Source organism: Eulemur rufifrons, chromosome 7 (genome assembly GCF_041146395.1).
Source record: "Eulemur rufifrons isolate Redbay chromosome 7, OSU_ERuf_1, whole genome shotgun sequence".
Classification (NCBI taxonomy): Eukaryota; Metazoa; Chordata; class Mammalia; order Primates; family Lemuridae; genus Eulemur; species Eulemur rufifrons.
Genome location: NC_090989.1, coordinates 143884613 through 143908933, shown reverse-complemented (window position 1 = coordinate 143908933; position 24321 = coordinate 143884613). Strand labels below are relative to the sequence as shown.

Below are 24321 nucleotides of genomic sequence, written 5' to 3'. Positions count from 1 at the left end.
GCATCTTAGTTAGCAGCCACCCTGCCCCCAGGTACGAAGGGTCAGTAAGTATGTTTTAAGCAGACTGACAATAGGAAAGAATTATAAGGACAAGAAACTACCTGCAGTACCAGGTGGGAGTGTCCTGAAGAGTGATGTGCTGAAATACTCACCTTTCTAGCTGGTTAACTTTTACACTCATACATTTATTTTTTGTGATGTTCACCCGTCAATGACAACTAAATATATGACAGCTGATGATTCAGGGGAAAAAATGCAGTATTGTGTATGAATTGGAAGAGATTCAAAGTGAGTGCCATGGCATGCATTACTAACTGCTTTTAAAAGCTTAAGGAAGAAACAATGCTTAAGACTTTGAGTTACTTGGTGTAATAGGTATTGTTTTTTGACCATCAGTATTCATTTCCTTATTTTGGTGACAGTACCCCATTCATTTTTTCTTCCGGGTGCTACTCCTCTCAGATAGTCCATGCTCTTTGGGTGAATCAGAGGTAAAGCATGACTCAAATTTGGCCAATCACAGAAGACAATTTTCTTTGCTACAGTAATTTGTTAAGGTAGCGGTCCCCAACCTTTTTGGCACCGACTGGTTTCATGGAAGACAGTTTTTCCACAGACTATGGAGGGGAGAATGATTTTGGGATGATTCCAGTGCATTACATTTATTGTGCACTTTATTTCTATTATCATTACATTTTCACTTGCCACTCACTGTTAGGGTTTTTTTTTTTTTTTTTTTTGAGACAGAGTCTCACTTTGTTGCCTGGGCTAGAGTGAGTGCCATGGCGTCAGCCTAGCTCACAGCAACCTCAAACTCCTGGGCTCAAGCGATCCTACTGCCTCAGCCTCCCGAGTAGCTGGGACTACAGGTATGCACCACCATGCCCGGCTAATTTTTTCTATATATATTTTAGTTGTCCATATAATTTCTTTCTATTTTTAGTAGAGACGGGGTCTCGCTCTTGCTTAGGCTGGTCTCGAACACCTGACCTTGAGCGATCCACCCGCCTCGGCCTCCCAGAGTGCTAGGATTACAGGCGTGAGCCACCTCGCCCGGCCCACTGTTAGGGTTTTGATATGAGTCTGCAAGCAATTTATTTATTATGGTCTCTGTGCAGTTAAATTTCTCTGCTAATGACAATCTGTATTTGTAGCCGCTCCCCATCACTAGCATCACCACCTCAGCTCCACTTCAGATCATCAGGCATTAGAGTCTCATAAGCAGAATCCCTCGACTGCACAGTCTACAGTAGGGTTCGTACTTCTGTGAGAATCTAATGCCACTGCTGATCTGACGGGAGGCTGAGCTCTGGTGGTGATGCAAGCAATGGGGTGGGGAGCGGCTATAAATACAGATGAAGCTTCCCTTGCCAGCAGCTCGTTTCCTACTGTGTGGTCTGTGGCCCAGGGGTTGGGGACTGCAGTGTTAAGGCGTGGAAAGGTAACTCATATTGGTTCACTGAATCCAGGGGCTACTGGCAACAATCTCTTTCTTGTTGGACTTGGACTGAGGTGACTGTAGAAGTGAAGTTGTTGGGAACTGTCTTAATACCATGTGGAGTCTGAGTATAAAGCCAATGCGGAGAAGAGCTGGGCTTTTTTCTTTTTTTGTTTTAAAGATTAGTTCTTGCTCTGTTGCCCAGGCTGGATGCAGTGGCTATTCACAGGTACTATCATTGCCCAAGAACCTCAAACTCTTGGGCTCAAGTGATCCTCCTGCCTGAGCCTCCTGAGTAGCTTGGGCCTTTTTCGTTGTTATTTTTTGCAGAAGGTTCTCTTTTTTTTTTTTTTGTCTGACCTGAAATGGGCATGAGTTGCAACACACTGAAAATTCTAACTCTACCCTTATTTTCATAGGACAGCTAGAAGTATCTAAATTAAATATTTATAAGAAAATTGATGCTTTATGAAAACAAAAGCAATGAAAAGTTCTATATTCAAATAGCTTTATTTTATGAACATTGTAAATGTCTTCTAGGGATATGTCATTGTGGGGTGTATACAAGAAAATAAATCTTTTCTCAAAAAACATGTAATCTGCTTGGGGGAAGACAAGATTAACATTTAAAAAAAAAGCAATGAAAAACAAAACCCCCTTAGCATGCATGTAAATTGCAGATAGTAATGCATATAAATAATCTGAATGGCAATATAAAGTAACTGATAACTATCTATAAACAAAAGCAGCCTAGAACAAAAACATGAGTGTGGGGCTAAACTCTTGAGTATCTCCATCTAATTCTCAAGGTCCTCATATTCCTAATCTTTAGGTGGATTCATACATTTGTATTTTTTACCTGTATATTTCCTCTGAATTCCTGACTTGTATGTTCAATTACCTATTTGACATCTCTGCTTAACTAACAGGCATTTATTTCAAACTCACCTTGTCCAAAAAATGTCTTCCTCCAAACCTGCTTTCCTACCCTGCATTCCAAATTTCAGTTGACAGCAACTCCATCCTTCCCTTTGATCAGGTGTAGAACCTTAAGCATTATCTTCTACTTTTCTCTTTTTCTCACATCTCAAATCCATTCCATAAGCAAATATTGCTGGTTCTACAGTCAAAATTTATTTAGAATCCAACCACTTCTTACTACTTCTATTGCTACTGGAATTGTAATAGCCTAACTGGTCTTCCTGCTTTCACTCTTGTTCCTCTAAATTCTATTCACAATTTAGTAGCTAAAACAGTCCCCTTGGCCAGGCATGGTGGCTCACCCCTCCCTCTGGGAGCCTTAGGTGGGATAATCCCTTCAGGCCAGGGGTTCAAGGCTAGCCTGGGAAACATAATGAGATGCCATCTCTACAAAATGCAAAAAATTAGTCGGGCATGGTGGCTCACGCTTGTAGTCCCAGCTACTTGGGAGGCCGAGGAAACATGGCTTGAGCCCAGGAGTTTGAGGTTCCAGTGAGCTTTGATGGCACCACTGCACTCTAGCCCTGGCAACAGAGAAAGACCCTGTCTCAAAAAATAAATTAAAAAAATTAATAAAACAGCCCCTCTTCATTTTATTAGGAAAATTTACAAACATACAGTAAAGTTGAAAGAATTTTACAGGGATCACCTGTATACCCAGAATTTTACAGTGATCACCTGTTAATGGTAATAGATTCTATCATTAACAGAACAGTCCTTTTTAAAATGACAGATGTGTTGCTCCTCTGCTTAAAACTGTCCAATGACTTAGATCATTCAAAGAGGAAAAGCCAACTTCTTACCATAGTCCACAAGCCCAGCATGATTTGGTCCTTATTAACATTCTTCCCTCTGTCCATTACTCTTCAGCCTCCCTGTTGCTTCTCAAACATGGCAAGAACATTTTTGCCTTAGGGCCTTTGTGCTTGCAGTTCTTTTGCTTGGGATGCTTTTTCTTCGGGTATTTACACGGCTTACCCCTCTCTTTCTTTAGAACCCCTCATTAGAGGTCTTCTCTGACTCTTCCAAGTATTAAGCTGAACCACATGACCTTAATGTCACAAAAACGCGATTGAACTACATGAATCTAATGTTCTCAGGTCAAAAATAATTATATATATTTTTTGTGGTTAGATATGTTTATTTTTATTTCAGCGTATTACAGGGGTACAAATGTTTAGGATACATACATACATTACCTTTGTCCCACCGAGTCAGAGCTTCAAGCGCCTGTCCATCCCCCAGATGTTGCTCACCGTATACATTAGGTGTGAATATACCCATCCCCTCCTCCCCACTCCCACCTGCCCGACACCTGATGAATGTTACTACTATATGTGCACTTAAGTGTTGGTCAGTTAATACCAATTTGATGGTGAGTATATGTAGTGCTTGTTTTTCCACTCTTGGGATATTTCACGTAGAATGGGTTCCAGCTCTATCCAGGATAATGAGCACCATTGTTTTTTGTGGTTGAGTAGAACTCTATGGTGTACATATACCACATTTTATTAATCCACTCATGTATTGATGGGCACTTGGGTTGTTTCTACATCTTTGCAGTTGTGAATTGTGCTGCTATAAACATTCTAGTGCAGATGTCTTTTTTATAGAATGCCTTTTGTTCCTTTGGGTTGATGCCCAGTAATGGGATTGCTGGATCAAATGGTAGTTCTATTTGTAGTTCTCTGAGAAAAATAATTAAAAAAAAAACAGTAATTTCATATGGCTCAAGCTAATAAAATAGCAACCCACCCTACCCTTTCATTCTTACCCTGCTCCAATATTCTTTATGGCACTACCATCTTATACATTATTGGCATACTGTCTGTATGTTAAGATCCTCAAAGATAGGTGATTTCTCTGTTGTCCACTGCTATGTCCTCTTTGTACAGAATAGTATTTGGCCCATAGTAGGTTCTCAGGAAATATTTAAAGAATGAATTCACACTGAAGCCAGAGTGATCTTTTGATAATATAAATCTCATCATGTCACTCTCACTAAAAACTCTTCAACTGGTTTGCATTGATTAAACAAAGATTAGAATCCTTACCACAGCCTTGTAAGACCCTGAATGGTGGACCCTTAACTTAGCTCTCTAGACTCATCTCACATTCTCACTCTCCTTTCAGTCCTTGGGCCTCTGCTGGTTCCATTATGAGGTCTATATATGCTCTTTCTTGCTTTTCTCCCACTTTTTTTTTTTTTTTGAGGTAGAGTCTTGCGCTGTCACCCTGGGTAGAGTGCAGTATCGTCATCATAGTTTTTTCATTGCAAACCTCAAACTCCACTGTGTTCGGCCCTTTTTTCCTACTTCTGATCTAGGTTACTATGAGGCACTTTTAATTCTTGGCTTAAAGTATCTCTTCCTAGGAGAAACCATTTCTGATACCCCAGATTAGGTTGAGTCCCACCTCTTTCGTGCCCTCATGGCAGCATATACCCCTTAGTAATACCTATCAGATTGTAAAGTTACTTTTGAGACTTCTCCCTTATCAGAAAGTAAGTTGCATAAGAGAAGGAAACACAGCTCTCTTTTTGCTTTCCATTGGATCCCTAGCATTTGGAAGGTATCTGGCACATACTAAGAGCTTAATACTTACTTAAAACATATGATATATTGCTGGGCACAGTGGCTCATGTCTGTAATCCCAGTGTTTTGGGACACCGAGCAGGGAGGATCATGTGAGGCCAAGAGTTTGAGACTCGCCTGGGTGACATAATGAGACCTCATCTTTACCAAAAAAAAAAAAAAAAAAAAGAAAGAAAGAAAGAAAGAAAAAGAAAAAAAGAAAGAAAGAAAAAGAAAAAAAGAAAAATTAGTCAGGCATGGTGGCTTGTGCCGGTAGTTCCAGCTACTCAAGAGGCTGAGGCAGTCAATGATGATCATGCCACTGCACTCGAGCCTAGGCAACATAGCAAGACCTGTCTACCATGAATTTCCAAAGTTTCTGTATGTGTACATACATACACATACAGAAACTGTGGAATTCTAGCTCCTTAATGCCAAATTCTAGCTCCTCTCTCCCTGCGTTATGAGTGCTTAACTGCGTGCCTGTACATAGCAGGTGTATAGTTTGCTAAATAAGCCATAATATGAAGGATGTTTTATTACTCATTTACAACGAGTATATAATGCAGAAGAGCAATCACTTGATTATCTGTGATTAGGTGTTCATACATAATTGATACCTACACAAAGTCCCAAATTATCCCCTCTCATCAACCTTTCCTCACCACTAAGACTGAAGAAAAGTAATTTACATTTTGTTTTTTCCCTCTATTTATTGTCTGGTGGAGTAAAGGGTGAGCTTCCCTGGCTAGAAGAATCTATGTAAAGCCAGAATTGGCCATAAGTGAGATTTTACATCCTGCCCAAGAGACCATAGCACTTTTGTTTGGATAGTTAGATGTTTAGAAAAAATTTTTTTTTTCCAGTTAAATGAGCAGCCTTGTATTCTTTCTCCTTCTACTTTGATAACAATCTCTTTGAAAATATTTCAGTGGTCAGAGGATGTATGAAAATACACAAACACAGATTGTATAAATTTACAGGTTTATCAGGGCAGGATGACATGGACCAGTATAAGCAGAAAAAGCAAAAACCTTACAAATTAATCACTTTCAATTGTGTTGACCCACAGAATTTTTTAATAAACTTGTAATTTGAGACAAGTATCATGGCAAGCTTATTAACTATTAACATTTGCTAATTTAGGAAAGGGAGAAGAGCCAAATCAAATGTAACAGAAATAAGTTATTGCAAAATAACTTTTTGATACAGCAAAACATAAAAAGAAACTAAAAACCTAAAGAAGACAGCAAGATGTCAATTTCCTAGTTTTAATAATGTAAGTTTTCCCCATGTAATATAATACCAATGTGGGAAAATGGGTGATACACAGGATCTCTCTGTACAATATTTGCAACTTTTTCTGAGTCTGTAATTATTTCCAAATAAAAAGTAAAAAAAAAAAAAAAAAGAAAGAAAGAAAAGATGACAGCAAGAAAAAGTAGTAAATTTAGATAAGGAATTTTTAGAAAGAGAACTTAAAACAAATATGCATTGTCAACAACAGTTACAATGCCAAATTTCCATAAGTTTGTAGGGAGTTAACCAAAATTTAAAAAATGTTTTCAATACACATACACACACACAGACACACTTTCCTAAAAAAAATATAAGGCTTTGAAAAGTGGCATCCTATTTTTAATGTCCGAACTAATGATGTTTCCAGTGACGAGTAGAAGTAAAACACAGTATTATGTTTATAAAACACAATCTTGTGAAAACTACAAAAATGAGTATTTGCTCTTAAGAAAGGAAAAATTTTATTTCTTGGCATCATCAAGGAAAAATGTGAAGGATTTTGAAATGAACAAAAATGTACAAATCCTACCACCTCATCCCTTAAAACTGTATAAACACTTGCAAAAGTTTCCTTCATCTATTAGTACATGACCAGAGGAGCCGCTCGCTAGTCCACACAGACCTGAGGGCATTCACATGTCAGAATATTCCATAAAGATCTGGGAATACATATTTTTGGCAGAAAGAAATCATTTAATGTGCAGGAAAGAACTGCCCATGAAATAATTCAGGGTGATGCATTCAGTCAGGACCCCTTTGTAATTACAAAATATTAGCATCATACATTCCTGGCAGCATTGAAACCACATATGACACCATGAACTCTTAAAACAAGTGGAGTCTTTTTTTTTGTTGCAAAATAGATGACAAATATTCTATAGCGGGAGAAGTAAACACGGAGAAATTCCAAAACTGCTCCATACCACTCTACCTTAAAGTATATTTTCGTAGTAAAAATTCTAAAACTAATATAAAAATCTGCTGCTGGACACTCCACTTATCTTTCCTTCTTAAAGTACAGCAGTATGATGTAAAGAACAAGAGAAATTAGGGCCAGACCTGAGTTCAAATTTTGACTCTTCTAGTTATTAGTTTTGTTACCTTAGGCAAGTCACAATCTCTCTGAACCTCAACGTCTTTGTTACTAAAACAGGTGTATCTCAATGTTAGTCCTAGTATTGGAAGAGGTAATACATTTAAGTGCCCAGCACAATGCTGTGTAAGTAGTAGGCACTTAATAAGTGTTAGCTCCCTGCCAGTCCATTTTTCCAAAAAGACATTGCAAAATATTTCTGTTTGGCATGAACCAAAACAAGTGGCTAAGGAGTAAAAGGGCAAGAGAATCTAACCCTAATATTATCCACACAATCTTTCCATTAATTATAGAGTTAATATTTAATAAACATTGGGCTTATTGGTAACATTCAGGTAATACATTAGTACCTGAATAGATCCTTTTCCTTACAAGTCGGCGTTTTTGTCTTTGATTTAGCAAAAGATGTCATTAATCCTTTTATTCAGATCATAACATAGCACAATCTTTTGGGAAGATCGAGCTCTTCTTAAGCCAAGATAAACATTATAGTTTTAATTTTTACTCATGGGTCTGAGAAAAATAGTGACATAAAAAGAGAAACAGTGATAAGTTAGAGAATTTGTCTCTCAAGGCTTATGGATATAAGTTTTCCTGTCTCTTGAACCTCCTATATTAGTGCCAGCTCCTACAAACTCTTAAGGGTGATCAGGCTTTCTGAAATTGAAGAGGGAGTGGGCAACACAGAAACAGCTTTTAGAAGGCTTTAGAGAAAGGCTTTTAATATGCCCAGCCCCTATGACCCCAGGACCAGGGCTGGTAATGAGAATTGATTCGTGTGCCAGTTCAAGGCTACACCTGTTCTGGTCCCCTTTAATCCGTCTGGCCTAATGGGCTTGGGTAAGTGGATTGGGGTGGCTCTCCAAGTGTAATACTCAGAATACAAGTGTGGGTGTGGTTGATACATGTGAATAATGGCTTATTCAGGGGGTTCTGGAACCTAGAGTCCCTGTACGTAAAGTTCTAAGTATATTTCGTGCCTTATTCGTCAAGGGGCTGCTCAACTATCACTTCCTCCTGGAGGTCTTCTCTAGCCATCCTATTCAGCCAAAGAGGTCTCGTCCACAAAATCTTTCTCATCACTCTGTTTCCTGCAGAGCCTTAATATAATCTATCATTACCTTGTTTGTTTGCTTAAATCCCGCTAGAAAGCAAGGTTTCCAAATGCCTCGAACCTGGTGGGCCTTGATAGATACTTCTATAATAAATGACAGGTATGTTTCTATTTTGTTTTTAACTGACTCTATACTCCTCCCTCCGCCCTCCCTCCCAAGCAATCTTCTCCGGAAATAATTTTAAGATCATACGTTTTCATCTTGAAAATAAGGGTTTTGGCATTTCAACCACACCCACGCTCGTATAGTTCTACAGTCAGAGCACCACCCCAGCCCACTTACCCGGTTTAGAGGCGACCAGAACAGGTGCAGCCTTGAACTGGCACACATAACAGTTCATATTACTGGCCCTGGTCCTGGGGTCGGAGGGGCTGGGCAAAAATCGCGGCTCCAGAGGAGTCACCCCCATAGGCATGCCCGGGCCTCCGCCCTACCAGCGGCCCAGGCCCCGCCCTAATGGCAGTCGCGCCCCACCACCCTCCCTTCCGCGCAGCCCCAACGGCTCGCAATGGCGGAGCAGGGAGGCAGGAGCATAGCAGCTTGGGCAATCTTACCCACCTGCCCGGCGCGCAGCTCGCCGCAGAACAGCCCTGGGTACTTTGCCCCGCGGGGCTAAAGCCAGGCCGGCGGCGTGCGTCGCTCTCGGGCAGCAGCGGCCACAACTGCTTCCGGTTGAATGGGTCGTTGACCCCTTGGCCCCGCCCCCTCCTTCGCCGCCTCTCCCTGCCGCTCCGGCCGCAGCTCCTCCCGAGGGCCGGTTCCCGCTGTCTGTGCCGCGGCGCCTGGGGCACACCGGCGTAACTGACCAGCTGGCCGCCGGGGTTGGGAACTGCCGCGTACATCGGGAAACCGGGACCGAGTCGTCCAGCCGCGCCCCGCGCCCCTAGCCCCGGCGGGCGCCCGGCTGGCGAGCCGCGCTCCGGCCCTTCCCGGGCGGCGACGCAGCCACAGCCCGCGCCCAGACACAGGTAAGGGCCGCTCCTCCCGCTGTCTCGGTGGGAGCGGGGAGCTGGGAGCTCCCTTCCCGGCCTCCGCAGCCGGGTGAGATCCTTGGTGCCTGTGACTCTTGCTGTGGGCCGGGATTCCCTGGGGACTGGCTGGCCCCCAGCGGGCTACGGGGCCAGGGCCGCCCCCTGCCTGCTGCGTTCTCGGGTATCACTCTTGATTTCTAACGCTCGTTCTCTCTCCGCGCGGGGGGAAAGTGTTAGTTACTCCCATTGTAGGAGAAATGTGCAGCTGTCCCTCTGTTTAGAGTGCCCGAGTCTCCTTCTGTTCCTCCCTAGACGCCACACTCAGGTTCTGTCTCGGGACGAGCACCCCAGGGAACGGTGTCAGGCCAGTGGAGGGCGTAACATTTTTATGGGATTTTTGCTTTTTTCCTCCTTGACCGGAGCTGAAGCGCCGGTTTAACGGGCGCTTGTTAGGAGGGTCGGGGCTAATACTTCACTAGTGTGGGGCGTTACTCATACTCAGATTAAGTTCTATAGCTACAGTCAGGCCTGGCATCCCTATGCTGTGCATGTCCAGCAGGAAGCAGGGGGAATTAAGGGAACACATTTCTTTTTCTTTCTTGGGGGGGGGGGGGGGGGAACGTTCAAGTGTTTGCTTTACTTTTTCCACCGTGGGAGATACAAATATCAGGCTCCTGATTCATGGCCAGGGAAATTTAAAATATCTGTAGTTCGTTTTGAGTTTCCATTTAATGATTCAGCATTTCTGCGGTAAACAGAAAAACAGTAGAGTAGGTTAATTGACTAAAAAAGGTATATTAGGATAACAGTGGCTATTAATTTTTTATCTTATCCCGATGGGGAAAGAATGTGGATGCAGAATTGGAACAGGAGAGATGGAGAGCAGGGTATGGATGAATAAGTTCTTAATCAGTGTTTAACAGTTTTTTTCAAGATTATATTCTTATTTTGGGGATGAATCTGCATGGAAAGGAGCAATTGTTGGAGAGTGCATTGTTGCAGGTAGAGTTAGTTTGCAGGGACTCTACCTTTGCTGTGTTTTAAAAGTTTTGTAGAGTAACCCTGTTTAACCAAAGTCATGCTCTGTTTAGCAGATATAGAGATGATGACCTAGTATTATAATACACTCATGTAGAGTAAGAATTTCGGAAAGTATGATTCATTTGGAAGTTAGGTCACTCACTTGTGAATCATTGATATGAATCTTAAAATTGAAATAAAGAAAAGCTAAGTTTGTTTCTGCCTGTCTTTTGAGATGCTTTTGCTAATAATATAGGAAGTGTTGTATTGTGTTTTATTAAGTTTGTTGCTGGACATTTGTCATGAAGTATGGTAAGGAAATAAAAGTTTAAGAATTGCAGAATGCTTGGATTTAGAGCAGTTTGTTAGTTCCTAAGTGATGTGATTTTACTCCCCTTCCTTTTTTTTTTTTTTGCCAGATGTGGGAAGATATATGAAGGGGTCTAGAAGTAAAATAAACATCAGTGGAAAGAACAGCTACCATCACTGAGGTATGAAATAGTTCACTGAATGAATTTGCACTGTACAAAATAGTCTTTTGAGTTGAAAGCATCACCCGTTTTTGTGATTCTGTCCTTGAAAATGGAGAATGAGACTGTATTGAGTTCTTATTTAAGTTCTATTATAGAAGAATGTGTGTACTGAAGTGATTTATTATCGGAGTTGATTCATTTTAAACTAGAAATAACTTCTTATTGCTGAAATGTAATTTGATCATTTTTGGCTTTCAAAATGTTAAAGAAATGACATTGAAATCACTGAGTTCTTGATACTCTTGGCCTTGTTTTTCTTTTCCTTCTTTTAGAATTCAGCTTATTTTACCTTAATTTTCATTTATAAAGTACTTTTAGTTATAAAGTAATGGCAGGCTTATCTTATTGTTCCAGCTTAGCAAATTCCTTTAATTCTTTGACTAAATTTTGACATTTTTTAAACTTTAGATATCCATTTTTATATTCAGACTGTTTCCTAATGTTGCTTTTGATTATTGTCCAGCTAATAGTGACTTAAGAGTTTCAGTTCCCTGTGAACAGAGATTCCCTTTTGGAAAATCCCTTGTGGAAACCACCATAACTGATAGTCTTGATAGGTAAATATGCAAGGAAAACCTTTTTAGGTCAGGATTTAAGCATTTCTCTGATGAAAGAAAAAAGTGATATGGAGACTATATTAATATTTGGCAAAGTTTGTCTCTCTCTCTCTCTCAAAACAAAAATAAATCCTTACCAGAAATGAATTTAGCAAGAGAGAGAGAGACAGAGTGATTTCTTACAAAGCTCTTTCTGAATTGTTTACTCTGCTCCTAGTGTGAGAAGGAACAGAGTTGATGATGTATGGAAAAAATAATTCTTGCAGCATGCTGGGAATGTTGATGAGGATCATTTAAGAGGAAATAAAACTCTCTCCTTACCTTAGGAGCACTATCCATTGCACCTGCAAAATAGAGGCCGTTTCATTGCCTTTTTCTTTTAGGTAGTTGCTTTCTCTGTGGAGCATATGAGTAAAGAGGTAGTTCCTTAACCAGAAAAATATACTGCAATAAAAAAAATATATTGCAAATGAATTTCATAAGGCATTTAAAAACATTTGAGTGTCAGGTGGTTAATTTTATTTGTGATGGTAAGAGTAGAAATATTGTGGTTTGTAGACTGGTGGTGTCATATATAAACCATTTATATTTGGTAGTAGTTAAATGGCTACATCTTATAGCAGGTTGATTCAGAATTTTATGACCAATATAAATTAAAAACATTGTATATAGTTTAAATTCTTGCCCTGCTGGAGTCTGCTACTATGTTATTAGTCACACAAGAAATGAATAGCCCACCTCTTCTCTTCTTTTATCTTCTACATCCTAGTCTATTCATTATAAAATAAACCTCTGTGAAGTTTGACATCCAAAAATCCTTTTGCAAACAAACCAGAGTGCTATTGATGAATTAATTTCTCAAGGCAGAAAGTGGGTATAGATTGTCTTTGTTCTGCAAAGTGCTTGTGAACAGAACAAGGGAGATTAAAAAAAATTTTTTTTATCATCTCCCCCACTCTGAAAAGAGGTTTAAATTTTAATTTTGATGTATTACAGGTCACTCCTGTAATACAAGAGGCCAGGAGGAAGTTCAGGATTCTTTGCTTTTTTGAAATGAGAGAAACTAAAGAAAAAAATAAGTGCTGAGGGACTAAAGTATGATGAAGTTGAAACTCGTGAGTGGCAGTTTCCCTGGCTGGTGCCCAGGGTCTATTTTGAGACCTTGTCAAAGCTTGCCTGACAGAACCTACCACATAACTGTAATCTAGTCTGGCCCTGCTGCAAGTCAGGAAGACCTGGGGTTTAGGAAAAGTGGCAACCACAGAAGGGGGAGTTATAAAGGACATTTGCCTTCAGAAGATTAAGGCTAAGTTTTGGGGTGAAAATCTACTTAGCCTATATATCCTCGGCTCCAAGCTTTTATCATCATCTCCCCTTCCCTTCGCCCTCCCCTCTTCCTTCCCTCCTCCTGCCCCTTCTCTTCATCCTTCATGATTAAGGAAAACTAAGGAGGGAAAATATTCACAGGGAAAAGCATAGGATTATATCAGCATTGATGTTGTGTTCTTCTTGTATGAGAGTGTTAGCCAAGAATCAGCCAAATGTCTTACAACAGGGAAAAAACATTATCATCACTGGCATAGGGAGGCCCGTAGTTGAAATGGCAGTCTGTTTCAGAGACCTTCATACTTGTCACTGGGATCAAAAGTGTCCTGGAATGGTGGACTGTTTTAGAGGATTATTCTGAGTTCAAACAGATAAATTAACTTCTTTCCAAATTCTTGTTCTGTTTTTCCCATAGAACTGTATAGTATCATGAAGTTACATCTTTAAACTCTTAGTTATTACCAGATGCTATCTCCCAGTATAGTTGTCTCCCAGTACTATGTATATCTTAGGAAAACCTTGATGTTTTCTGTACTCAGTGGAGGAAACACTTGAGTTTAAAGTTCTTTAACTGATGTCACTTCTTAGGGTAGAAAGCTGTTAAATAACTTAGTGCTCCCTCCACCCTTTGACCAAAGTTCATGTCACTGTATTTAACTGCAACTTTGTATTATAGTCAAGGGTGTTTGAAGAATTCCGCATACAGACTTAATTTATAGATGCAGGCCTGCGGTTGGTTTCCTTTCTTTTGCTTTAGATTAGATTGTGACTCCAGGAAATTTAGTTTTTCCTTACCCTCAGAAATCGGATTGTTAGCATTTTCTGATGATGATGATGATGATGATGATGTATTTAGGATTCATTGTGAGGAGAAAAAAATAAACTCTAGTGGTTTTCTTTCTTCTTTACTGGTTTATTCCTATTATCCTATCCCTTTCCTATCTCAGCTTCCCCCTCCTCTTAAAAAACAATATAAAACAAAACAAACAAACAAAAATCAGAAAGAAAAGCAAGGTGGAAGGGTGGAACAGAGCAGAGGAAGACAAAGTGGTAAAGAGGTTGGGAAAAGACTTGGAGTGCCTATCAGGGTGCTTTTATTTTCTCAGAAGTAGAGTATTAAAATCCCTGTTAAAGAATCATAGTTCAACTTTTTCCATTGTTTTCAGTATGAACTTGGTATATCTTAGTGTTCCTTCATTAGGAACATAAAATTTTTTTTTTTTTTTTTTTTTGTTGTTGAGACAGAGTCTCACTTTGTTGCCCAGGCTAGAGTGAGTGCCGTGGTGTCAGCTCAGCTCACAGCAACCTCAGACTCCTCGGCTTAAGAGATCCTACTGCCTCAGCCTCCCAAGTAGCTGGGACTACAGGCATGCGCCACTATGCCCGGCTAATTTTTTTTTGTATAGATTTTTAGTTGTCCATATAATGTCTTTCTATTTTTAGTAGAGACGGGGTCTTGCTCAGGCTGGTCTCGAACTCCTGACCTTGAGCGATCCACCCGCCTCAGCCTCCCAGAGTGCTAGGATTACAGGCGTCAGCCACTGCGCCCGGCCAGGAACATAAAATTTTTAACTAGTTTTGATATAATAGATATCTTTGTTGCTTTAGGAAACAAATTTATTTTAAGTTACTTGTTCTGAGCATTTTGTTACTCTTTCTACATTCCCACTTTCTTAAGTAGAAATATTTTAACAGCTAGAAACAATCTTTTGGCTCTCTGTTTTCCTTATGCAGGGGATTAGGATGTTAAAATATATATTTGCGTATTAAATGGTTTAGATCACTTAGGTATAACAACAAACTGAATACATGTTGTTGCTCTTTTTTAAAGAAGTAAGTATTCCAGTTAAGTGACCCAAGGATTATAGGACTAAAGACAGAAACAAATTCAGCTTTTGATTAGATGGTTTTCCCTCATTGTGAATAATGCTATACCTAGGTGGACAGTCAAGGAAATGAGAGGACACTGTCTTCCTTGTCTTGCCAAATGCATCTTTTGCAATCCATCCAAATTTTTTTTTTTTTTTTAAATTGTGGTAAAATAGAGATAACATAAAATTTACCATGTTGACCTTTTTTTTTTTTTTCAATTTTTTTATTGTGGTAAATGTAGTCATGCATTGCTTAACGACAGGGATGGATATGTTCTGAGAAATGTGTCATTAGGTGATTTCATTGTGCGAACATCATAGAGTGTACTTATACAAACCTAGAAGATATAGCCCACTATACACTGGGCTATATGGTATAGCCTGTTGCTTCTAGGCTACAAACCTATACAGCATGTTACTGTACTCAATATTGTAGGCAATTATAGCACTATGGTAAATATTTGTATATCTAAACATACCTAAACATAGAAAAGGTATGGTAAAAATATGGTATAAAACGTAAAAAGTGGGCTAGGTGCAGTGGTATGTGTCTGTAGTCCCAGGTACTCAGCAGGCTGAGGCAAGAGGATTGCTTGAGACCAGGAGTCCAGGAGTTCTAGGGAGTAGTGCACAATGGTTGCACCTGTGAATAACCACTTTACTCCTGCCTGGGCAACATAGCAAGACCCCACCTTAAAAAAAAAGTTAAAAAATGGCACACCTGTATAGGGCAGCTCTGTTATAATCTTGTGGGACCACTGACATATATGCAATCTGTTGTTGACTGAAATGTTATGCAGTGCATGTTTGTAAAATTGGCATAAAATCTACCATTTAAACCATTTTTAAGTGTGCAATTCATGACATTAAGTACATTCACATTGTTGTGTAACCATCACCTCCATCTCCAGAACATTTTCATCATCCCAAACAGAAACTTTGTCCATTAAACAATAACTCCTCATTGCCCATAGCCCTTGGTAACCACTATTCTACTTTTTGTCTCTGTGAGTTTGACTATGGTAGGTGCCTCATGTAAGTGGAATCGTAATATTTGTCTTTTGTGTCTGGCTTATTTCACTTAGCATAATATCTTCAAGGTCGATTCATGTTGTAGCATGTGTAAGAGTTTCATTCCTTTTAAGGCTGAATAGTACTCCATTGTATGTATGTGCCATGTTATTTAATCATCTGTTGGTGGACATTTGGCTTGTTGCCATCTTTTGGCTGCTATGAATTATGCTGCTGTGAACATAACTGTACAAATATCTGTTTGAGTACTAGCTTCAATTCCTTGTGTATACACCCAGAAGTGGTATTGCTGGATCATATATAATTCTATGTATAATTTTTTGAGGAACCACCATACTGTTTTCTACAGCAACTGCACCATTTTACATTCTCACCAGCAGTGTACAAATGTTCTAATTTCTCCACATCCTTGCCAATACTTGTTATTTTGTTTTTTAAAAATTTATTATTTTAGGCCGGGCGCGGTGGCTCACGCCTGTAATCCTAGCACTCTGGGAGGCCGAGGCGGGTGGATCGCTCAAGGTCAGGAGTTCGAGACCAGCCTGAGCAAGAGTGAGACCCCGTCTCTACTAAAAATAGAAAGAAATTATATGGACAACTAAAATCTATATTAAAAAAAATTAGCCGGGCATAGTGGCGCATGCCTGTAGTCCCAGCTACTCGGGAGGCTGAGGCAGTAGGATCGCTTAAGCCCAGGAGTTTGAGGTTGCTGTGAGCTAGGCTGACGCCACGGCACTCACTCTAGCCCGGGCAACAGAGTGAGACTCTGTCTCAAAAAAAAAAAAAAAAAAAAAAAATTTATTATTTTAAAAATAAAAGCTACCCTAATGGGTATGAATTGGCATCTCGTGGTTTTGATTTGCATTTCCCTAATGATGAGTGATGTTGAGCATCTTTTCCTGTGCTTATTGGCCATTTGTGTATCTTTTTTGGAGAAATGTCTGTTTGTGTCCTTGTTCTATCTTTTAATGGGGTTGTTTTGTTTTTGTTGTTGTTGAGTTGTAGGAGTTCTTTATATACTCTAGATATCAACCCTTATCAGATATATGATTTGCAAATATTTTTTTGTATTCCATGGTTTGCATTTTTACTTTGTTGATAGTGTATTTTGATGCACAAAGGTTTTAATTTTGTTGAAATTGAACTTACCTATTTTTTCTTTTGTTGCTTGTGCTTTTGGTATTATGTTCAATAAATCATTGCCAAATGTGATGCCATTAAGGTTTTCCCATGTGTTTTCTTCCATAGTTTTATAGTTTTAGCTTGTGTGTTTAGATCTTTGATCTATTTTGAGTTAGCTTTTGTATATGGTGTTAAGGTAAGGGTCCAACTTCATTCTTTTGAATGTGAATATCCAGTTTTCCCAGTCATTTCTTGAAAAGACTGTCCATTCTCCATTGAATGGTCTTGGCACCCTTGTTGAAAATTATTTGACCAGAAACTGTGAGGATTTGTTCCTGGGCTCTATGTTATAGTCTTTTGGTCTGTAGGTCTGTCCTTATACCGGTTACACACTATTTTGATTATTGTAGTTCTGTAGAAAGTTTTGAAGTCAGAAAGTGTAAGTCTTCCATCTTTGTTCTTTTTCAAGATTGTTTTGGCTATTTGGGCTCCCCTGAAATTCCATGAGAATTTTAATTTTAGTATGGGTTTTTCTATTTCCGGAAAATAAATCATTGGATTTTGATAGGGATTTCATTGAATCTGTAAGTTGCTTTGGGTACTTATTGACATTTTAACAGTATTAAATCTAATTCATAAACAGGAGATGTCTTTCCATTTTATTTATGTCTCCCTAATGTCTTTCAGCAATGTTTTATAGTTTTCAGTATACAAGTCTTTGCCTTCTTGGTTCAGTTTATTCCCAAGTGTTATTTTTGATGCTATTGTGAATGGAATTGTTTTCTTAATTTCCTTTTGGGATTGTTCATTGTTAGTATATAGAAATGGAACTTTTTTGTGTTGCAAAAAAAACTTTTTGTTTTTTGTTTTTTAAAGAGCGTCTTGCTCTGTTGCCCAGGCTGGAGTGCGGTGGCACAATCATAGCTCACTGCAACTTTGAACTGTTGGGCTCAAGGAATCCACCTGCTTCAGCCTCCTGAGTAGCTGGGACTACAGGTCCATGCCACCACACCTAGATAATCTTTTTTTTCTTTGAGACAGAGTCTTACTCTGTTGCCCAGGCAAGAGTGCCTTGGTGTCATCCCAGCTCACAGCAACCTCAAACTCCTGAACTCAAGAGATCCTCCTGCCTCAGTCTCTCAAGTAGCTGGGACTATGGGTGCTTGCTACCACGCCTGGCTAATTTTTTCTATTTTTAGTAGAAACGGGGTCTCGCTCTTGCTCAGGCTGGTCTCGAACTCCTGACCTCAAGCGGTCCTCCTGCCTCAGCCTCCCAGAGTGCTAGGATTACAGGTGTGAGCCACTGAACCTGGCCCACCTGGCTAACTTTTTATAGAGATGGGGTCTTGCAGTGTTGCCCAGGCTGGGTCTCAAACTCCTGGCCTGAAGTGATCCTCCTGCCTTGGCCTCCCAAAGTGCTGGGATTATAGACGTGAGCTACTGTGCCCAGCTGTGGGTGTTGATTTTTTTACTTTTTATTTTTGGAGACAGGGCCTTGCTCTCTCACCCCGCCTGTAGTGCAGTGGCATCATCATAGCTCACTGCAACCTCACATTCTTGGGCCCAACTGATCCTCCTGCCTCAAGTGCCCAAGTAGCTGAGACTACAGGTTGGTGTTGCTATGCCTGGCTCATTTTTCTATTTTTTTGTAGAGACAGGGTCTCATGTTTGCTCAGGCTGGTCTCGAACTCCTGGCCTCAAGCAGTCCTCCTGGCTCAGCCTCCCAAAGTGCTAGGATTTCAGGTGTGAGCCACCATGTCTGGCTGTGTGTTGATTTTATATTGTGAAATTTTGCTGAATTTATTCATCCAAAGTTTTATTTTTTTATTTTTAAATTTCATTTATTTATATATTTATTTTTTAGAGACATGGTCCTGCTTTGTCCCCCAGGCTGTACTGCAGTGTTGCAATCAGCTCATTTCAACCTCAAACTCCTGGGCTCAAGCAATCCTGAGTCTTGCCTGAGTCTCCAAAACAGCTAGGCCTCCAGGCACCAGCCAACATGCCCTGCTTATTTAAAAAAAATTTTTTTTGTAGATACAGGGTTTTGAAATACTGCCCAAGCAGGCTGGTCTTGAACTCCTGGCCTCAAGCGATTCTGCCCCCTTGACCTCCCAAAGTTCTGAGATTACAGTCATGAGCCATTCCACCCCGCCAATCCAGAGTTTTAAAAGTTAGTATATTAGTTTTCTGTGCTGTGTGACTAATCACATAAACTTAGCAGCTTAAAGTACCCATACATTTATTATCTCACAGTTTCTGTGGGGCAGGAGTCTCGTAATGGCTGGGCTGGGTCCTCTGCTTAGGGTCTGCAGTCAATGTGTTGAGGCTGTGATTAAGGTGTTAACTGGGCTGAGTTCTCCCCTGGAGACTTCAGTGGGGGAGAAATATGTTCCCAAGCACACTTAGGGTGTTGCCAGAATTAATGTCCTTGTAGTTTTAGCGCTGAGGCTTCTTACTCAGTCACTTGGTCCTTTAGGGGTAGCCTTCAGCTCTAAAAGGCTATTCTCAGGTCTTAGAGAAAACTTACAGGTGTTCCTGGTCCTGTGGTATTTCTCAATAGGACTCCTTCATCAACACAGCAAATAGAGTCTCTAGAGTAAGTCTTTGAGCAAGACGGTCTTATATAATGTAACATAATCATGGAAGTGGCATCGTATATAACCTTTGCCATATTCTGTTGGTTAGAAGTAAGTCACAGGACCCGCCTGCATTTATGGAGAGGTATTTATACAAAAGTGTGAATATTCTGATTTCTCTTCAGATCGTATAAATCTTTTGCCTTTTGCACAAAGGTGTGACTACTAGAAAGAGGTATCAGGGTAGCGAGCCACCTAAAGAGTTTGTCTGCTATAGCTGTTTAGCAGATATCATGTTTTATAAACCTGTTTTTGTTTCAAGAAATACATATGCTATTATAATAAAATAGGAATATCTTTAGATGGTGGGAATTACTGGTGGTTTTATTGTTATTTTATATTTCTTCATTATTTCCTCCCACTTTCCCTTCCTGCAGCATTCCAATTTTGAAATTTTATTGTTATTTTTTTACTCTGCCCCACCCCCCAATTTTGAAATTCTAAAATCAATAGTTGATGTTTTTATTCTAACTAAATAAATATTGCTTACTGCTCAGCCAAGTAGTGTATTATGATTATTTTTTTTCTTGTTTAACTTTCAGTTTTTTCAAGGGGTTAAAAGTTGCTAATTTTATTTGCATAATTTTCTGTTCACCTATTGTTTCCCTCCGATGCTCCAACATTATTTCAGGAGTCTTATCTATCTATTTAGATATATTAATTTATAATATAAATCAATTTATAAATTATAAAATAAACTATTTTAAGCAAAATAATTAGTTTGTGAAATATAAAGAAATATAAAACAAAAATACAGTTTTAGGAAGAATAGTAAAATAAGCACCTGTGTACTCACTACTAGGTCAAGAAATTAACACTTTACAGTTACCCTAGAAATCCCCTTAAGATATCCTTTAATGACACCCCCTCCCCCCAAGTAATCACAACCTCATTTTATACATTAGTCGTTCTCTTGAGACCATTCCTTGATCAGCCCTGCAATCTCCCCTATCCCCCTATATATGTATTCCTAACTAATATACTGGTTAATTTTGAAAAACTAAAAAGTTCTGCCACCTTTTTGTGTCTATTAGTTGGGGTAGGCTAACCTACTTTAACAAATAATCTCCAGGTCTCAGTAGTTTAACATAATTAAAGTTTATTTCTCACTTACATCTTTGTCTGCTGTGTGTTGGAAAGCAGTGATAGAGGGATAGTCTGTTCCCCAGAGTCACTGAGAGACTCTGGTTCCTTTCATCCAGTGACTCTTCCATACCCTGGGGCCTCAGAGACTTTCACCGAGTCTTCTGTGTCTGGCTGGCATAGAGAGGGAGTATGGTAGATTGCATGGAAAGTCTGATGCGCCAGGCTAGGACGTTGTATACATCACTTTTGTCCACATTCCACCGGCCAGAACTGAGTCAGGTGGCTGCACTTAACTGCAAGGAAAGGCTGCGAGTGTAGTATAGCTGTGAGGTTCAGGCAGAAGAGGGAAATGGCTTGGAGAACAATAAGCCAATCTCTGCCATAGTATGTATCCCTAAGCAGTATATTGTTTGGTTTTGGAAAACGGAATAGCAAACATAAACCTAACTGTGAAAGGACAGGTGCATATTTCTACTATTAGATGAAGGCTCCCAGGAGAAGATAAGCCAAAGAGAGTGTTCTTTGAGTCCTTTCTGGGTAAGTCATTGGGAAAGTTTGTTATTGAGTCCAGAGAAACAAGGCTCACCACAATCACGGCATCTGGCAGAGCTGAAATGTTTACAAGGTATTATAGTAAATATCTAGAAGAAATACTATTGGGGGAGTAGACTGCTCTATATGATTTTCCTTCTAAGCTCAGGAATAGGTAAAAGCAAAACACTTCCTGTGCTGTGGGATAGTTCTCAGCCCATCTAGGTGATGGGGGAGGGAACAGCAGAAACTGTCAATATGGGATCAGCACAAACTAAATTCTGATGAAAGCCTGGACCAGGCACATCTCATGTTAAAGAAGGTCCTAAAGGCTGCAGGGATTTTGGTGATGATAGTCCTCCATTACATCCTTTGAATCACATTGGTTCAATCTGTGGCTTTCTTTCTGGGACATTTATCATCCTTTCGGGGGATCCCCTTTATCTTTCTTCTGTGTTAGATTTATTTCCTGTAAAGTTCCCCTTTCTGTTGATTTTTCCCCTTTACTTGATGAAGCATATTTTCTAGTAACTTATTGACAGAGCGTGTGAAAGAGGTAAAATTTTGAGACCCTGCATGTCTGGAAATGTCTTTAATAATCAAGTATGAGAACAGAGTAGTTTGACTGGGTATAGGCTGCTTGTAGTTTGTAATTTTCCTTCAGGAGTTCGAAGGCATCACTATTTTCTTCTGGTTTCCAGAATTACATTTGGAAGTCTGGAACCATTCTCACTGTTAATACTTTATGTGTGACTTGATTTCCCACCCCTGGAAGTTTGTAAAATCATCTTTGTTCCCAGTGTTTAAAATTCACTATGATAATCCACTATGATATACCTTGGTGTGAACTCAGGACTTGTGTTTAACTCTCTGGGCCCTTTCAGTCTGGTAACTCATGTTCTTAACTTCTTGGAAGTTATTTTAGTAAAGATTTCTTTTTGTTTTCTTTTTCTCCACTTATTTGAATATTGGTCCCACTGGACTGATACTTTAACCTTATTTTTTTTCTCTCTTGTTTTCCGTCTCATCGTCTTTTTTCTCTGTTTTCTATGAGACTTCTTGAACTTTATTTTCCCACCTTTCTGAGTTTTTTTAAATTAATTTTTTTATTGAGGTGAAAGTCACATGTAAAATTTACCCCTTTAAATTGGTGATCCCTGTAGTGGTTTTTAGTGTATTCACAAAGTTGTTCAACCATCACCACTAATTCCAGAATGTTTTTATTACCCCCAAAATAAACCTCATATTCACAGCAGTCACTCCCCATTTCCTCTTTCCCCAGCCTCTGGAAAGCACTAATCTACTTTCTGTCTCTATGGATTTGCCTGTTGGGAACATTTCACATAAATGAAATCGTACAATATGTAGCCTTTGCGTCTGGCTTTTTCACTTCTCATAATGTTTTCATATGTATTAATAGCAAAAGTCAGTACTTTATTCCTTTTTATGGTTGGATAATTTTCCATTGTATGGATATACTACATTTGTTTATCCATTCATCAGTTGATGGACATTTGGCTTGTTTCCACTTGGCTATTATGAGTAGTGCTGCTGTGTACATGTTTTTGCATGGACATATGTTTTCAGTTCTGTTGAGTATATACATTAGAATTGCTGAGTTCTATCGTGTTTTTAATTTCTACTATCATGTCTTAATTTCCAAAATTTTGTTTTTCTCTGAATATTTTTTTATAGTCTACAATTCTTGCTTCATGGTTACAATATGCATTCTTAATTCTCTGAAAATATTAATGATAGTTATTTTTGAAGTTTTCTTCTCCTTGCTTTGTTTATTTTCACTTATTTATTTATTTATTTTTATTGATGGAGTCTTGCTCTGTTGTCCAGGCTGGAGTGCAATGATGTGATCATAGCTCACTGAAGCCTTGAACTCCTGGGCTCAAGTGATCCTTCTGCTTCAGCTGCTTCAGCCTCCCAAGTAGCTGGGACTATGCACCACCATGCCCTTTTTTTTTTTTTTTTTTTTTTTTTGTAGCGATGGGGTCTTGCTTTGTTGCACAGGCTGGTCTTGAACTCTCAGCCTCAAGTGATCCTCCCATCTTGTCCTCCCACAGTGCTGGGATTACTGGCATGAAGCACTGCTCCTGGCCACTAAGTTGTTTTTTTGGATTAGTGGCTTTTCACACACTTCCTGGTTTGAGAATAGGTGGGGCTGGTCAATTTGAGCTTTCCTGGGACAGGGGTATGTATTGTGGGAGCAGAGTAGATGGTTTAAAGCAGCAGTCCTCAACCTTTTTGGCACCAGGGACCGATTTCGTGGAAGACAATTTTTCCATGGATGGTTTTGGGGGGGTGGGGAGGGTTTTGGGGAGGAGGCGGAGCTCAGGCGGTGATTCCAGCAATAATACAGATGAAGCTTCACTTGCTGGCTAGGTCACTTGCTGCCTGCCCCTCACCTCCTGCTGTGCAGCCCAGTTCCTAAGTTTCATGGAAGACAGTTTTTCTATGGATAGGAGTGGGGGGGTGGTGTTGAGAGGAGTGGGGGGAGAGGCAGAGCTCAGGTGGCCCCAGATCCTGACAGGCCAGAGATCGTTACCTTTCCTCAGCCTGGGCATTGGGACCTCAGGTTTAAAGGGGGCTGGGGCAAGCCCACATTTCAATATGCAGATTTTCACCCAACCCCTGACTCCCTGCTCTGTTGCTATCCCCAATGTTCACTCTTCCGTTCTCCAGAGCCACTTTGATCTATAGGAACTTAATGATATCCTGGGGAACAGGGGATGAAGTTGGAGTTGCAGCAATAGCCTGGTTATGGAGAGGGAACCTGGAGCTCCAGCTACTTTTAAAGACTTTTAAGCAATCCTGCTTTTTGCCTGGGGCTCACTTCTGTCACTTAAGAGATACTACACAGTTCTTTAGAGGCAAGATGACTTGTTTCTTGTTGGATTCACTCTCTAGAGGTACGTAGGTTGTAACTTTCACTGCTTTGCTATGTCAGTTTTCTTTTCTTCACTTTCTACCTTTCAAATATTTATTGAAATTGCCAGCCTCTAGTTGTCTCCATTGTTTTCGTGGGTTTATTACCACTGCTGCTCACCCCACTTACATTTTAATGGCATTTATGGAAGAAAATGAGATAACTGTGGTTAATGTTCTATGCTTAACTGGAACTC

General features: G+C 39.9%; 1 protein-coding gene across 11 annotated transcripts in view; it reads left to right on the top strand.

Moving 5' to 3' along the window:
- The first annotated feature begins 9179 nt into the window (after window positions 1–9179).
- LRRFIP2 (LRR binding FLII interacting protein 2) overlaps window positions 9180–24321 on the top strand; it is a 115224-nt gene continuing 100082 nt past the window's right edge. For 8 of the 11 annotated variants that reach the window (XM_069475519.1, XM_069475517.1, XM_069475514.1 and 5 more), the window contains exons 1-2: window positions 9180–9467; window positions 10910–10981. The gene's annotated coding sequence lies outside the window, so the exon portion shown is untranslated. Of the gene's footprint in view, window positions 9468–10306; window positions 10358–10632; window positions 10803–10909; window positions 10982–24321 lie in introns of those variants that run through there. The other 3 variants (XM_069475509.1, XM_069475511.1, XM_069475516.1) reach the window with 3 other exon arrangements.